A 17,746-nucleotide genomic window follows, 5' to 3' on the forward strand; every position below is an offset into this window, starting at 1 on the left:
CTATTTTTTTGTTTAGTTTAGATGACATCATTTTTGAAAATGTAAACATTTACAACATATTCTCACTCCTGACTCGTCAACATAATGATACTTGGACGGACAGATTTATTTATTTATTTATTTATTTATTTATTTATTTATTTATTTATTTATTTATTTGTACCATGACAAAATTCACAGATTCTTTTTTAATGCAAACTATGAATAAACATTATTTAAAATACTATTTTTTTGTTTAGTTTAGATGACATCATTTTTGAAAATGTAAACATTTACAACATATTCTCACTCCTGACTCGTCAACATAATGATACTTGGTCTGGTACCGTCTGCATCCAGTTTTAACGTGTCGGGTACCCCTCACGCGCCACTCAATACTGCCTGCAGCTTTTACGGGTTGCGCCACTTAGGGGTCTTTGGGTTGGGGGTCTGTGGTTAATGTGAGGGATCAGGAATGATGGTTAATTTTAGGTACTGTGTCAGTGATAGGCTGTATATGGCTAATAGAAGTTAAATTTAGGGTCTGGGATGGTTAGTTGTTGCACATTTCCTACTCTTTTCAAAAAATATCTCAAYGCGCTCCTCTTCCTCCACCTCATCTTGTTAAGAATGGACGCGAGGGGGGTACCCGACGCGTCCGAAGCTGGACGCAGACGGCTACCTGACCATGTGTCAATATGTTGACAAGTCAGGAGTGAGAATGAGTTGACAATTACCATTAGCACTTCACTGAATGATCTGTTTCCAATTCACTTTCCTGAAACAAAGGGTTTACATCACTTTTAATAAAACTTTAGTAAATTTGCAAGTTTAAGTAACCAAAGTTTCTCAATTRATTATCAAATCAATCAGACTAGCTCAGGGGTTTATGCAGTAGCTTTTTAATTAAGAAAACAAAAATTAATTGTTTTGTTTTCTCTTAACCAGTTCCAATAATCAGTAGATATGTTCTTATTCACACATAAACTTAAACAGATGGATAAATAAATGGATAATAAATAGATACTGTGGTCAGTAWGATTGTTTTATTTTTATTTTTTAGAAGATCTTTGCTGAGAGGATAAGAGTAGTCTTTTAGAAGTAGATGGTGCTATGAACAAAGTTTAAACAGATTAAACTGTCAAGCTAACGTCTAGAGCAATGCCAAGGCTGAACTGGATCACTGAGTGACATTTATAAAATGCCATTTTCTGTGCATTTACACTGTTATCACTGTCCCATTGGACAGTTTTTACATTGCATTCTGTTGTTATTTACAGTACAAAGGTTGTTACAAATACWGATGTACATCTGAACATGTTATAGGCCACAGGGCTGTGAAAATATGTGATGAAAACAGAACACTCATGACCTCCCTACARAAATCTGCGTCAAAAAAGAACTATCCATTTGATTTGGAAACAGACCATTGATATATGTCAATTACAGTTTACATAATAAAGCAAAATCACTGTATATAAATAGACGGAGCTTGACTGCTTTTAATGATAGAAGATTCTGATGTTGATTACTGACTGTAACTTGCAAATTGAAAATAAGCTACCAAGGTGATACACTGTAGGATATAACAAGTTGTGAAAATGCCAAACAGCATAGCTTTCTTGCCATGAGTGTAATATAAAAAAATAAACAGAACAAATATTGACAGGCAGACCATGCAATATAAAATGATGTGATACACAGGCATGTTGTCATTGACAATATTTTAATTTCCACCAATGCTGAGTAAATCAAAGTGGTAATATAGAAGGACAATCTTGAAAACACATTAAATAACATAATAATAAACAATAACAATGRTTCTAACAATTGCTTTGACTTTCACTTTATTGCAGTTGTATAAACCTGTAGACATTTAACATTTAATCAGCTTCATTTACATATTAATATAGACTCATTTTTGCATTTCAGGCTCACAGCCCAGTTATTTTTGATAACGCCACTCTACTTCACAGCATGCTACTAAAATATTGGTTTTGATACTACAAAGCAATTATCAATTTTAGATATTATCACATTACATTCTTCCTGCAACTATATTCTTGAAATTGCTCATTGGCAATTTATGTCAGTCTATTGGTTTTGTGACACCAACTCATATTTGTAATTTTAGGTGACACTTTATGTTGCTCAAAATGAAAAAGTTAACATATTAAACAAAAGTCATAAATTATTGATAAGTTTTAGTGTTATACAAATGCGAATATCGTCTAGAAAAGCCATAAATAGTTTAACAAAAATTGTACTTTGCAAACTAGATCCATGTAGAAAATGTAGATAAAGCACATGTGCCTTAGTAGTGTTGTTATTTGTGAGTTATTAATAAAACACTGAACATGATACAGTGTTTCCAGTGGCTTTCATGTCAACATCTGCCACAAAGGTTTACTGAGGAGTGAAAACACCTAACAATTAATAAAAAGGGGATTGTGATTTAATTAACTGACGTGTTGCACTGTCAGTGATTAATAGTTAAAGCGTAAAAAATTAATCAAGTGCTCATTTGTGACACTGCATTTGGTCCAAGCTGCTGGCAAAAGCTTTTGAAACAAGTGTAATCAGAAAGTCATTCAATTATCCTCCATTTTTCTGCTTTTTTTGCATTATAATGTCTTTGACAATTCTCTAATTTGCAGATATGGGACCATTGATTCAACTGGACTGTGAGTCATATTAAAGATGGTGCCTCCGGCTAACATGCTCAGGAAAAGAAAGACAAGATTATCTGATGTCATTCACCATCATATTGCATGTGGAGAGAGCGCTCCACTTTTGCTTTAATTGTTTCAGAATCAGCACTTTTCCACCCCACTACTATCATACAGATTGATAACAGCTGAAAGAAGAAAAAAAAAACATAAACTCGCCCAATTTGTGCTCAGCCCGTCAAAAACTAAGTGAAAGAGAGGTGAAGGAGATTTATGGGGAAGTTGAGGCAAATACAGAGCAGCAAGAGCATGGGAAATTGCTTCGTTTTGTTACCATGGCCACCTGAAAATGCTTTCTGTTTTTCTTCAGCTCTAGAGAGGTGGAACACAGAGGAAAGCAAGAAAAAAGGATATGTTTTTGGTAGATCTGAGTGATTTCGACAGATATGAGTTTAACTGATTTTATTCACAATTACATTAATTATTTTACAGAATATAGTAGCATATTCAACAAAATAATCTAAAATACTCTACAGAATAGTCTATGGAATTGCATTCAGACATTTTTGATTTATTTCATTCAAAGAAATAAAGACTACTGATGGTTTGCATAATTAAAAGAAAAAGCTTTACAGTAGTGACAGGAGTCAAATTTACAGCCTTTGCTTTAACCACTTTGGAAAAATGGACTTACAGAGGGAACAGTGTAGGCTAAAGAATCAGTCATGGCACTAGTCATAATCTACCCTTCAAAAGAGCCAGATGGAAAGGGTAAGGTTTCAGTCAAAATATTGTTTTTGGATGGAGGTGTATACTGGCTCGCTCAGATTTTCACTCCCTCAGTCCCTCTATGTGTTAGTTTCAGTGTGGTTTTAAACCCTCCTTTGGTTATGCTTTTTTCAATCCTGTCATGTCTTTTTTTTACATACTTCTATAAACACAACAAAGCTCGAGAAGACAAAGCACCACAAGATCAAAACCTTGTAGTTTGATCAAAGCTCTGATTATGTTAAAGTCATTTTTTTTTCACTTTAAAATCCAAAATGTTTGAATTAGAGTTCTGATTTGAAGTCAAMTATATATTTTTTTCATCCAGGGCAATTTTGAGCTGAACTTTATGGTTGAAGGCGCATGAGCGGTGGTCCTAAATCAGCAATTTCACCGTGAGACGTTTGATAAACATACAGCCCATAGGTTTGTGTCTGGGCTGGTGGGGCTGTGGGACAGAGAGGTATGTGCTTAGTGGTGATTGTGTGCCGAGGCCTCCCATCCTTCTCCGAAACCAAGCACACACACAGGATGACCTTGGAGCCAAGTGGTGGTCGGACATATTGAAGTCAGCTCTGCTCATGCCACGCATTGTACTGCGTGTGCCACCAAAAGAAAGTTAGAAATAAAAACAAAGATGCACAAACAAAAAGGAGACATGGAAAGACGTTGGAAACTTTTCTCACACATAGCTGATCACAAATGTTTGCTCAAATAGCTTTTGAGATGGCTGTGCTTTCATTGAATGTGTCGATTTTGCACGATACTTTAAAATAACAGGATTTCAAAAGCACCATAAGTGTACAATGAAAGCAACATATTTATTTACAGGGCTCATTTTTGATTAGAGATTTGATTCCCTTTTATCCACTCTGTCCTGATAAGAATTATCAGGTGTTTGGGTGTTTCTAAAATTGGATTCAAAGTAGTTCAAACCAAATCCAGCAACAACAGTATCATGTTGCTGACACACTATGCTTCACTATTAAAAATGTCAGGATGTCAGATCTAAAAATACATCAGTCAGACCAGACTGGTACTGTCACTTGTTAATCTTAACTTAAGCAGCTTTTCACATGCAGAACTCTTGTATTAAATAGTGTGTGTAACACTGCTGACATTAACCCTAAATTTAATTAAAGGCCCACACGACACCTTTCATGCTAGARTTTCAGGATTATGTATGATGAAGAGGGAGGGAGTTGGAAAATGGTTTTGGTCAAATCTAACACATCTCCTGAGTTGTGTTARCTTTCAGAGTATGTGTTAAGAAAGACTGTCAAACTAAATTTTAGTTAAGAGAATTTCTTTAAAATATGTCCAATGATTCATGAGCATTTTTGCCAACATGACATGCACAAAAGGAAAAACATACTTGTCCTTTTGCCCTCAATTACAAAACATTTTCTGCATAATTCCAACCAGGACCCCAGCACTGACGTTTTGCGTCACCAGAATATGCCTTCAGTCCTCAAAAGCACCACTTGTCCCGATAAGTGTTATTTWTTTCAGAACAGGTTCCAGTGATAAAACCAATGTACACGCACTCCAATCTTTACCAAAAAGCTGTTTTCTTTAGTTTTTTTAAGTAATTTTGAGAAATAACCTACACATGCATGAATTCATAAATGAATGCCATAATCAGCAGCTCCGAGCCAGACTGCAGGGTTCTCCCGGGCTACTGCAGAGTTGTTATACAAACACTCATAAATCCGCCCAGAGTTAAATAAACCTGTCAGTGAGTTCATTACGGTAATTATTTTAATTTTTTGTTGACAATTTAATGATAAAGCAACAGAAAAGACAAAAAAAGAGAGAGAAAAAAGAAAAACAGAGCGCAAGCTGTTTTCTGAAGACATGCCACGCCACATTTGCAGCTGAGGGCCTGTCACCTATTCAGCTGACAGAACACTTTGTTTCACCACTGGCATAGCCCACAGTGCTGTGAGCCACAGCAGAGAAATGCAGTCTTTCTTTTAGTGAGATCAACATGCTTGCACAAAAGTAAACATACATTATAGGCCAAGTTTAAACTGATCATTTACAATTTTGTGCATTTTGAAATACACTCAATTCCCCAAGAAATGCTCGAAATGTGTAAGTTGCAAAAATATGTTTTTATGTTCTTATAGGAAAAAACAACAACATTTTTTCCTTACAAATCTGCCATCTTTGAAAAATCATGAACGTCTGTCTTCATAATGCTTCCTTAACAAAAGTTGAAATGTCTTAGTTATTACTTTAAAAGAAAACGGTAATGTCAATATCTTCTTTCACTGACAAAAACAGCAAACTAAAAAAGTTATATATGTTAAATACTAAACTTCCCTGCTTCATATAAAAACTGCATGTTAAAGTTGCTCTTTACAGTTTCCAGGTGTAATTAAAAAATTGTAAAAATTTGGTAAAAATGCTGTTTGTTAACTTGTTACAGTGACGTTTTATGAAGTGAAAACTGTATCTCAGCCTGTAAGAGGATTTTACTGTCATGCTTTTTCTAACGAAGATGCATGTTAGAACATTTCTTAAACGGTCTTCTGTAACTGTTTTGATTCATAGCTGTTATTTTATCAGGTTTCTGATATTATGGTTGCATATTTTCTTCAAACAGTGTTGCTGCAAAGCTRAATTATGAAGTAGAAATGAGACAAACTGTTCTTTGAAGGGATCCTGATCTTAACAAGGCGTTTGTTTTATAGAACCATGCAAAAAATCKGTTCGATTTTGAACTAGTTACATCATCGTGTGGGGCTACACATCATCACATATGCCATATCTGACACCACATGGGCGATWTCATAAGTTTTGTCAATTGGAACCTCCCTCTCCCTGAGCTGCTGTCCTCCACCCCTCTCTGTCTCTTTTTCATGAAAAAGTGGAAGATGAGTGATGGTCTCTGTGATAAAGGAGGAGAAAATAAAAACATTAAGAGGAGTTAAAAAGAAAAAAAAAAACTTCAAATGGCTTTTTATTCTCCGCAGCTCGGTTCCTATTGTTCATTGTAAGGAGCCGATCAAAAGTTTCAGATCGTTTGTGAACCTCACATCTCTGCTATGGAGTGGTTAGCATTTCTGACAAAGCAAAAAGTTCTCAACTTCTAGTTGTGGGCTGCTCAGGCCTTTCCGTGTGAATCTAGTCCCCCCACACAAAAAAATCATGTTTAGTTAGTGACACAAAATTGTCCCTGGGTGTGAGTTCCCAAAGATATTTATCATCTATGTTTGTGTTGTCACTTGATGGATTGATAACCTGTCAAGATGCACGGCCTCTACAAGACGTTTAGTTTACTTAGATGTCTTCAGCCACTACATGGGCCCAGCACAGCTGAATCAYAGGGTCTGATCAAAACACTGCACCCATCYCTCATCTAGGCTTGAGMTAATTGAATAAACATTTACCAACATCYATTGATTCACTCCCCACCTCCTTTCCCACCCAAAAAGATTACTGAATTCCTGTCGACCATGAGGTCATGACAATACTAGATAGGGCAAACACTAAATGGTCAGTGTATAGGTGTACAAGTAGTAATGGTAAAATAAATTATCCTRAAAAAAACAGATTAGTATCTTTGCCCAGAAACCTGTAAACAATACAACCTGATCAATACAAAAGATGTTTCACTGTCAGAAGTGTGAATGTCTAACATCCAGGGCCACACTGAAGCCGCGCTTTCTCTCTCTCTCACTGTGGATTCACTCTTTTGGGAAACAACTGATCTATATTCTACTCAGCTTTCTCTAATATCATCAATCTCCACTTAGGTTATTTAGTTGATATGAGGGATGTACAAAACACTAATTTGTGTTTTTGGTGTCACAATGTACATTAGATGCTGGCATCAGATATTTGAGCGTGACTGGAAAATATTAGATCAAATTACCCTGTGCCACCCGCACAAAACTCTATCAGTGCACAAAACCTCACTGAAGATTTTATGATTTAAGCTTGTTGATTCTTGCAATGTACCGAATGTGTCATTAAGAAGAAAAAAAATGGCTCTAAGTCATGTTGCCAGCAGCTTACAGGGAAAGCAGACTTTTTTTTTCTCCCTCTCTCTTTGGATGGAAACGTACGATTTTTATCAGGTAGTAATGACAAAACAACATTTCCTGAGCATTTTGGGTTTTTAAAAAAGGAAAACTGTAGGCGGATTTTAGTCATGGATACACTCAGATAAATGAGTTTATAATTACCAAATTATAGGTGTATACCTCTGCACCTGGTATTTTGACGTTTGACAAGATGCTATCATTGCCAGCTAATTTCTTCCAGTGGCTAATTTATGATTCACACAGAGTACACACTGATTCTGTTCATGAAAGGGGCAAGATTAGTTGTTGCAGCTAAGTTTATTCATTTTTAATGTGTTGAAACTGTAATATTTTGAATCAATTAAATGCTGCATAAACTTTCTATCAGGAGCTGTAGAGTTCTCTTTTAGCTTTTTTCTGAAACTGTGAGCTGTTTTAATTGTGAAAACAATATCTCCAGTTGTAAGGGCTTTGATTTAAAAAAAAAAACACACAACCAGTGGAAAGAATGCTGTTTGTAGAGCTGTGAGTTTTAGACGTGTGAAGGGACAAAGGTATAGTCTTATTTTTTGCAAGTGTGAAGGTGGTGGCATTCTTAAAGGGGCACATTTCCCAGAGCTGGCAAGAGGTCTGAGGTATGGTAGGGTGTGCAGGAATGGGGTAAAGAGGGTGGGTGGTGGGTGACACTGATCCATCRGAAGGCTAAATTTACTCAAGACTGATAGGAACAGGTGGATTATGCTGGGACAGCTGGACGGTGGGGGTGGCCGGACCGAACCAGACCTGGTTTCAGATCAGGCAGAGATCCGGGGCAAGCACACAACCCAAATCAGGGTTTCTGTTCAAAGCCAGCTGGTCTGGCTTTATGACATGCAGGACATTTATTTTGAGCTAATTTTAGTCTGATTTTCTTTTTTTATTATTATTCCTTTATGGTTTATTTTTCCATTTTTATAGATTTTTATATTATTATTTTTAAATCATTTCATTAGGCTGGGCCTCAGCTGGTGCTGCAGTTTGTAACTTCCTGGCGAAGCAGATATAAAGGCACGGGTGAGTTTTTTTTTATTTATTTATTTATTTATTTTTACAGTACACATATTCCTACACATTATTTCCCCCACTTTCTTATCAAATCATTCTGTCAGTGGAAAACCATGCCTGCCCCCTTACAGGTTTTCAAACCATAGTCTGTGTTACTGTTCATGGCATGATYAACAAATTATATATTGGTTGCAAGTGTTGTGAATTGTATTTTGAATTATCAAAAAAAGAGAGGGGGAAAWACAGCATTGCCTAAGAGTCTTGTTGGTTTTAGAAATGACTCAGTCCCAAAAGACAGCTTACTCAGTTGTTGCTCGCAGTTGCAACATGTTCTATTCAGTCCAGTTATTGTAGGTACAGTGTTCAGATCAAACTTTTGAAACATAAAAGGGAAATTATTTCTAAGTAAATAGTTTMTTCTAATTACCCAAACAAGAGAGGTGGTATTTGTTTGCCAAGACAAAATGCAATTTCATACCCAACAAGTCAGGTCCTGTTTGACATTATTGAATGAGTGGTAGATTATATCTACAACATCTGGCACAACATTGTTTGTTTTGTATTTGATTTTAATTTCATTTGACATTTTGGTAGTCCAAGTTACTTTAGATTAAATTTCTAAATCTGCAAATTAACAGACAATTGAAACTACAAGCATAAACAAACATTTTGTCTGTAAGTATTTTTTTAACTAACTCACACAAAAAAGTTGCACCTTTGACCCAGTTTACAGGAACAGCTTCGTCCTCATGTATTAACTTTTCTGCCCCTGAAATTCCATGGCTTTGGTGGTCATTAATTGAGGAAACTCATTGTTTTCTTTCTCTTCAGGGCAATGAATGTTKTTTACACTGATACCACTTTTGAAAGTCAGCTCTTACGCTCATATTTTTTTAAAGTTTATGTGTATATATAGAAAGAAATGGTGATTTATCATCGATGGTAAAGTCTAGAATGAAATAATTAAATTGTATTTTAAGTTGAGGCAGTCACCTAATGTCATGCATGTAAAATTCAATTTATTTAACTGATCTCCAAAAAGATTTAAGGTTCCTATTAGTTTCTGCCTTTTCATCGTTCAGTGCACATTAATCTAATGCAATTTAAGTAATTATCTGATTTGTTGTTTTAACTTTGACCAGAAGCCCATTGCCAGTTTTTATGATTGTTTAGTGGCATAACTGATCCAGATGCTCTCGAGTTGCAGCATGTGTGCCAWCACACGAAGTTTGTTTCATTTATTTTAAACAAATTATAAGTGAGCCAAGACCATTTACACACATGGAAGTAGTTTTGATTGCAATGGTATGGAACACACATGTTTTAGGTTGGTAATGGTTTACAGTAGTCATTTTGCTCCCACTATTCCTTTTTTATTTGCTCTTATTTTCATTGTTTAACTTTGAAAGATTTCCAGCAGCGGTACGTCCTCCTGTATAACTCCGTTTCCCTCTACCCCCTGAGAACTGTTGAGGCCAGAAAACAGTATGACGCTTCTCAGCCACGATACAATACTCGTGTGCTGGGGCCTGCCTAAATCTACAAAACACAAGCGCTGGCGCTACGCAGTTCTTTTGATCTGCGGCTAATCTCAATTGCCTGCTTCCCCTCTGATCATGTATGAATAAGAATGAGTCGAGGGTGATCCTGAAGGCACAAAGAGCTTTAGACGCCGCCGCTCGTCTGCCAAGCTCCACCATGTAACACAAGCCCATAGTCCTTAGTTGCTAGGCCTCGCGATCTCACATCTGAGCTGGGGAATCCTCATTTAGACACATATATTCCACTGCGCTTGCTTTTCCTTCTCGGCAAGATGTTATCAGCTGCTTGTTAGGCGTCTGAGAGAAATTGCACAGCTACGYTGAGTGATCTTTAATTGCCAGGAGAATTGGCAGAGGTCAACAGCTGCAGGACACATTTCTGCTGTGTCATGATTAGTAAAGGGAATTTGTAACATTCCAGATTTTTGCAAGAGTCATGTGAAAACCTAGATAGAAATTGTAGAATGGATGAAAAAAATATTTATATTGCTATGTACTTCCTGCTTAACATCATTTCAGATCAATTACCTTTAAGGGGACTTATCATGCAAAATCCACATTTTTAGTTGTTAATATATTTGGAGACTCTAGGAGTGCAGAAAATTTGAATTTAGTCATTAGTGTTGCTTAAGTATCTTCAACCCGTTTAGTTTTCTCTATTTTCGGTGAAATTTTCTGAACCATCACATCAAAGTGTTTGCGATGGAACTGCCAAATAAGGTAGCAACTTGCTTCATTCTCTTCTGGCTCTGGGTCAGACTCTTGACCCCAACTTGTAAGGCTGGATGAACAAGTCTTCCGTTGTTGACCACTTTTAATTAATTTGCAAATATATATATATATATAGTCATAAATCCCTTTATCAAACTGGAATGGACTGCTCTGGAAGTTGGAAGTGGTAGGGTATAAAGTGCCACATTTGGATTTAAAGAGACAGTGTGAAAATGAGTTGCTTTGAGACAAAGCTGAGAAAAGGGATGAAACAGGGGCTTGTGGAGTTACAATAAGGAGGGATTCAAATCAAAGTGTCGCAATTCCTCTCAATTTAGACCCTGACTAAATGGTTTAAATATGAAAAATWAGAATTTAAAAGCATGACATGCCCCCTTTAAAAACTTTATTTATTAAAGATGCGTTGAGTTTTCAAGAGAATGATTGATTCAGAGGAAATAAAAACCAATTTTCAGAAAATTCCTAAAGGATTACTTTGTTCAGGACAGTCCAGGACAATCCAAGTTCTTGTGAACAGGTCCCAACAGATCTCAGTTGTTTTAGCGACATAAAGGATTTAAAACTCTGAGTCAGGTGGAATTATTGTTGGGAATGACCAGTGCATGAAGCACCATAGCTGTGAACCACACTTCAGCAGATTCATGTTGTTTAAGTAAGCATGAACAATTTTTTCTACACTTTTATGGAACCCGCACAGGCATATGGTCTACTCCACTTCTGCGCACTAATAATGCTTTTTCAGACACAGCTTTTACACCACTTCAAGAAACACTTTTTGAACACCCCTTGAACTGAGACCAAAACAAAAGTAATACTGGCATCTCTCTTTTATAGGCACAATTAGAGAAAGAGCAGCAAGAACAATGAAATAACTGTGCCCGCATACGGAGCAGTTCATATGGGGATTATTTTCCAGCCATTCAAAAGGAGGAAAAATCATTAGCAGAAAGTCAGTCTCACCCCCCCCCCCCCAACACACCCACCCTCGCAGAGCAATCTAGAGGAGACAAAAAGAACATTTATCCCTTGATATACAGACAGAAACCATGACAGTTAGGCTGGCTATTCACTGAGAAGACATGGGAGCAGAAGAAGGGGTTAGAAAATCACCAATGTCAGGGATTTTAAAAAAGTGGAATAAATTAAAGTAATTTAAATGTTGGTTTGTGGGATAATTGTTASCAGCATTTCATTTCAGTTCAAAATGACCTTGCTTAAATGTTTAGATGGTTCTTGTAAATGAACATGTTATAATTCACCAAATAAAGTTTATACAGATACTCATTTAACTGRGAGATTGTTGCGACACGTGCTGTACCTCTTTATTCTGTGTCGAGAGGAGTGCAGACCTCCCCTGCAGGCAGCAAACTTAACTGCAGTGTGTGTGTGTGAGAGTTTCCTGTGGAGCAGATGGCACACTGACAGCACCTGGCATGCTGTATATGCATTAATGATACACCTGAAATTAATTTGACTATAAACAAAATCAGTCAGCGGGAAATCAGGCCTGATTAATCAAAAAATGTATGCCGACGTGTCATCCTCTTTTGTGAATATCCCAGATGTTGTTTGGTTGTTTGTCTTACCGAAATCATTAAATCCAGGAGGGGTACTTCCTCGTGACTTTGCAACTGCAAATCCATACATGACAGTGAAAAAAAAAGAGGAGAAGCAACAGGTTTGATCAACAGTTCAGCTGAGTCAGCTATCCTAAGACCAGGAGGACCCTGTTCTTGTGATGTAACTGGAGCCTCAGGCAGAACAGAAGAAAAGCTTGTTGTTAAGCCTGTGCCTCATCCATAATTCAGAAAAGGTGTACAGACAGAATGCCGTTTGTTAAATACAACACGTGCAAATCTCACATGCTGTCTTCTACGTGACGCTGCTTAGAAAGTGTTTATCTTGTTTCTGTTACAGTTTCGGAGTCCTTCTGACTTTGTTATTATTCCATTCGGTCCATACTTGACAACCTGGCAAGACATGTCAGCAAGATGTTTGAACTGGCCTCACCACAGAGATAAACTGTGTTATTAAAATGAATGCCTTATAAGGATTTACTGAAATACTGGACCACAGCAGCCAATGACCAGACTGAACTTTTCTCTCTGTTCTGGTTTTTGTTTTATGGAAATGTAGCATATAAAATTACAAAGGTCATTTGTTGGATCATTTAAGGCCAAATTTGAGTCAGTTTGTCTTAGATTAATGTACCTCCTAATGTTGTTTTATAAAACAATGTGGTACGCATGAAAAGAAAWAAGAGCAGGTTAGTAAAAGTTGTAGTTTATGTTGGATGCATGATAAAGGCGGCATAAACTTTCATTTGGAAGTCAAATCACGTCATGGTACAAGTTCATGATTCCAAATTATTCACAACATGGATTAACTTTTATTATCATTGAGGAATCTCAAATTTAAAATGAAAGGGGTAGCTCAACCATTTTGAAATGTGGTTTTGTGAAAAGGTTATGAACAATTAACATCTTACTTGTAGATGGATATAAACAACATTAGTGTGGAGAAATAGTGGCTGTGTCTCAATTCATGGACAGCATCCTCAGGAGTGCACATTTGTCGGCCGCATACGTCACTGCCCTGCGCTGAGTGCTGTCCCAGTTTGAAGGATCCCACTCAAGAAATGCAGTCCACAAAATCTCAAAAACCAAGAATGCATCTGAGTATCCTTCAGGATGAGAATACCTCAGGATTCAATGAGCCGTCAGCAACCTAAACAGAGAAACAAAGACGGCACAGTTTTTTTTTTCACCACGTGGGCATAGTTTGGAAATTCATCAYGAACTAAAAAGTTCATTTTTAAATGTAAGTTTAGCAACAAGTTTGATATAAAATAGTGGTCAAGTCTGTCAACAAGTGTCATTATGGTAATGGGGTAGCGCATGGTCATGCAAACGTCAAGCTGACGTCARGCGAAACTGTTTCATTTCACAGCAGTTTTATGCAGCCTACCAGGAATGGGACAGCTGTGGCCCAGGAGGGCTACTCATGAGGATGCAGCCCATGAATTGAGACACAGCCAGAGTTTAATTCTGACAAGATTGATAACTAACTGCTGATCCAAGTGGGGCCTTTTTGTTTCATATTTCTGAGTTTCCATGTAATCACATATTTTACAAATTTAATTTTAAATAGCCAAGTGGTTTGTCCTGATTGTTGTTAGGTCGTTAGGTACCACTTCATGCTTTTGAGCTGTACACCTAACTAAATTTCAAGTTATCTTTATTGGATTGCCAATAAAAAAGCATCTTAAAGGAACTCTAATCTCAAAAATGTCATAGCATTTAAATCTAATCCTAGTTTATAAGCATTTACACTATTGTCAATTTTTCATTATATGGTTATTTACATGGAATCTGTGGTCTTGTTGTCTTATTTGCAAGGATAAATAGTGGCATCAGCAGTGAGCTGTACTTCTAGCACAGTCAGTGTTCTTCGAGTAGAAACTATATTTCTCCCAGAATAATTGTGTAATGTGAAACATTGAAAATCCTATCATTTTTGAACAACTTCAATCTTTATAAATTTATAGCAGTTTAAAGCTATCTTGCACACATTTTCACTCACATCAGTATACCATCAYTTGATTATTCTGGCAAAAATTTAAATCGTTCATATTTGTGAGGGTGAAGCTGTTTTAGGATGGTCTTGACTGCATTTACACTAGCTATTGACTAAAACAGAGAAACTCTTACTCTTTGAACTGGATTGTTCAAAGAGCTATCTACAATGAGTATTATTTTTTGTAACCTTTGTAACACATGATTCTTATTCAAATTGTATAAAACTTCCCTTGATGTTATGAGAGAATGCCACCTCTGTAAGACAAAAATTGCTTTTTTATACATTAAGCTTGTCTTGTTATATTAACTCTCTTCCATATATAATTAACAATAGGAGAATGTSGACTGAGGAATGTATTTGTATGGTTTGAACTAATTAAAATGGATTTATCACCTTTGCTTGCCCAACAGTAACATACTGTGGTAAAATCCCTACAACATAATTACTGCCGACACTGCCCTCTGAGTTTCATTATGAACCATATTAATAAAGATATTCACATCATGTAAAATATAGGGCTTCAGATGACTAACACAAAGACCTAATGTGGAAATTTTATATTATTTTTTTCTCATTCTGAAAAATGGGATATGCTCAAAGCCTCAACAKCTTCTAAAGTATGTATGTTGTGTGTGAGAATTGGAGCCAGATATTTGAGCATTTTTGGACATGCCTTGACAAAGTGGACAGAGTTGTTGAAACARTTTTGTTTTGTTTTCACTGAGGGATTTATCAACTTAAAGAATTAAAATTTGAGACAGGTAAATACTTAGCTTGTGTAGGCATCCTCAAAAATAAAAATTATAAAAATGTAAAAAAAATGTGTTGTTAAAGCAAATTAGATGCTCACTATTTTTTTTTTTTGATAATTTTAGGATCTCTGATTGTTATAAAATTTTAGGGACTATTGTAACTTTTAAATGTCTGTAGATTTTTCCGATAAATGATGCCCTTCAGACACTCCGAATTCAAAAGAAGAAAGTACACACAATACACAAACACCTGTGAAAGAAAGGGAGTCTACAGCTTCCCAATTGAGTCTGTGAGTTAAAATGGCCTGCAGGTCTTTCTGTCCCCACTGTGAAGGCTTTGGTCGTCACGTCATGTAGCATCAATCTGCTGTCAAAAGACTGAATGTCTCAGAAAATCATTTGGGAACATGTGTAGGAAGACTGACTGAAATCTGTAAATACCAAATAATAAAGCTGGAAGCATCCTCAGACACATCCGACACACGACAAATGCTCTCTGTGTCTCCGTGTGCCTCTGTAATAGCTGGCTAATTCTCCAGAGCGGTGAGGCAGAGTGCTTGACAACATCATCGACTGTGACAGGCAGATTGTGTTTTCACGTGAGCGTGATCGACAACAGATTGCACTGAGCCCGAGCTGTTCCTGTTTGCCCTGAAAATGTGTTTGTGTTTATTTATTTATTTTTTATCCATTTATTTATTTATTTTGCTTGAGAAAAGTAGTTTTTCCTTCTCTCTTCCTCTCTGTTAACAAACCCCCTGCACAAATTTTCACATGAATCATCCCATGTACATGTCTAAGACAGCATCTGTGTGTGACACATGCCGTAAAGCGACTGCCAGGAGAGGCTTAAGAAACAATCCGAGCAAGATCAATATCTCCAAACCGCACTTATGTGTTTGACTCAACATCCAGTTGCAGCTTCCCCTGTTGCTTTTGTACGCCAAACCTCACAATAAACTGCATTTGCCCAAAGGCCCAAAATGTGTGTATCCACTCACTGAGACATATTGTAACTGTATAATGGTCTTGGCAAAGTGTAAAACAAATTTTAGTTCCTTTCCCCAAGAATTTGATGTGACTGTCAAAACACACATTAATACACWTGCATACTTTGCAGAATGTTGAAGGGTTAGTTCAAATCTTTTGACATGGGGTTGTATAGAAAGGTTATAAACAATTAGTGTTTCCATGAACCGCTATAAAACCTTCAAAATTAGAGTTGTTTTTGAAAGGCGCCAATCCACTTTAGTCTTGGCCGTACTCACATTAGCATTAAGACCATCAATCTGGTCAGATTTAAACTCTAATTCTCTTTACCAGAACCAAACAAAGGATTGCATACATTAGGGAAGTTATTATTTTTAATGACTTTTCCACATAACTCAAACWAGCTCAAAACATTTGAATTATTCCTTCAACTTCTGATTAACATCTTTTTTTAGAGTGTGGAAGGGCATAAATGATAGCATACATGTATTTGTATCATATATGTCATGTATCATATTCCATGTATCACAACATATGACTGTCATAACCAATCATATTTAATAGTATATATTATATAACATTTATCACATCCATTCATTGTCTTTAGTCAYTTTTCCTTGGTATCTGTCTCTCACTGTGCAAGATCTGGGGTACACACAGAGGCCAATGAGATAAACAACCATAGAGTCTCACTCAAGGTTTTTTTTTTATTTATTTTTTTTATTTTTTTGGTTGTGGGAGGAAACCCAAGAAGAAAACTTACATGAGCACAAAGAGGACGTGCAAAGCAAAGGTTCCCAGGCGTGGAGGCGATCCCGTGCTCCTCTCACTCTACTGTACTCCACTGCCCCATCTCATCATATTATACATGATATATCACTTCATATTAGTATATCATGTAAAATCTGCAACATTCTCATTTTATTTGTGTACCAAACAGAAARTGATCAAAACTAAATGGCACAATGTGATTTACTTTGAAGCGCACTGAACAAGCTTTGCTTTATTGAGATTTGGTGGTGTACAACAAAATATACAATAAGTCTTCTCCTGTTTTGCATTAAATGCATGAGAAAGGAATTAAGCTGTAAGTATATCCTTTTCATAGTTGTTCATTTTTTTTCTCCCAGTAGACAAGTCAGTATCATTTATGAATATGCATGACCCAACACTTGTCTTGTTTAATGATTTCTCCAAATTCAAATGTATTCAATTCTCAATCTCATATTTATTCATCTGTAGTAATATAGCCATTTCAACACACACATGCATTCAGATTTTACAATAAAGTACAAAAAATAAATGTACCCACTATATTCAGCTGTTGGCAAATACATGCAAACAGTAACTATTTCAGTAGCAAGCTTTTCCATTCTCTCCTCACATATTTATGTCTATATATTTTTTTGTTTTTGTTTTTTCCTAGGTGCCAATGAAAGCCAACCTCAAGCATTGTGAAGACTAGAAGAACCTCTCCAATGAGCTCCTGGCAGACTGCATAGAGAGCCAGGGCACGTAAGACAGAACACGAAGGAACGCTGAATGTGGTACAGTCACAAAACCACCCATCCACACATACTTGTCAACATGTCACCACACAACAGAGTCGATGCAAATGCATGTTGCACACACTAAGAGGTCTGAAGAAATGGGGGGGG

At 36.5% G+C, this 17,746-nt stretch overlaps 1 protein-coding gene across 6 annotated transcripts in view; it reads left to right on the forward strand.

The window, feature by feature from the left end:
* The first annotated feature begins 8,245 nt into the window (after positions 1-8,245).
* mef2cb (myocyte enhancer factor 2cb) overlaps positions 8,246-17,746 on the forward strand; it is a 71,907-nt gene continuing 62,406 nt past the window's right edge. For 4 of the 6 annotated variants that reach the window (XM_014008378.1, XM_014008381.1, XM_014008384.1 and 1 more), the window contains exons 1-2: positions 8,246-8,503; positions 17,515-17,635. The gene's annotated coding sequence lies outside the window, so the exon portion shown is untranslated. The remainder of the gene's footprint in view (positions 8,504-17,514; positions 17,636-17,746) is intronic. The other 2 variants (XM_014008382.1, XM_014008383.1) reach the window with 1 other exon arrangement.

Source organism: Austrofundulus limnaeus, unplaced genomic scaffold (assembly GCF_001266775.1).
Source record: "Austrofundulus limnaeus strain Quisiro unplaced genomic scaffold, Austrofundulus_limnaeus-1.0 Scaffold49, whole genome shotgun sequence".
NCBI classification, from domain to species: Eukaryota; Metazoa; Chordata; class Actinopteri; order Cyprinodontiformes; family Rivulidae; genus Austrofundulus; species Austrofundulus limnaeus.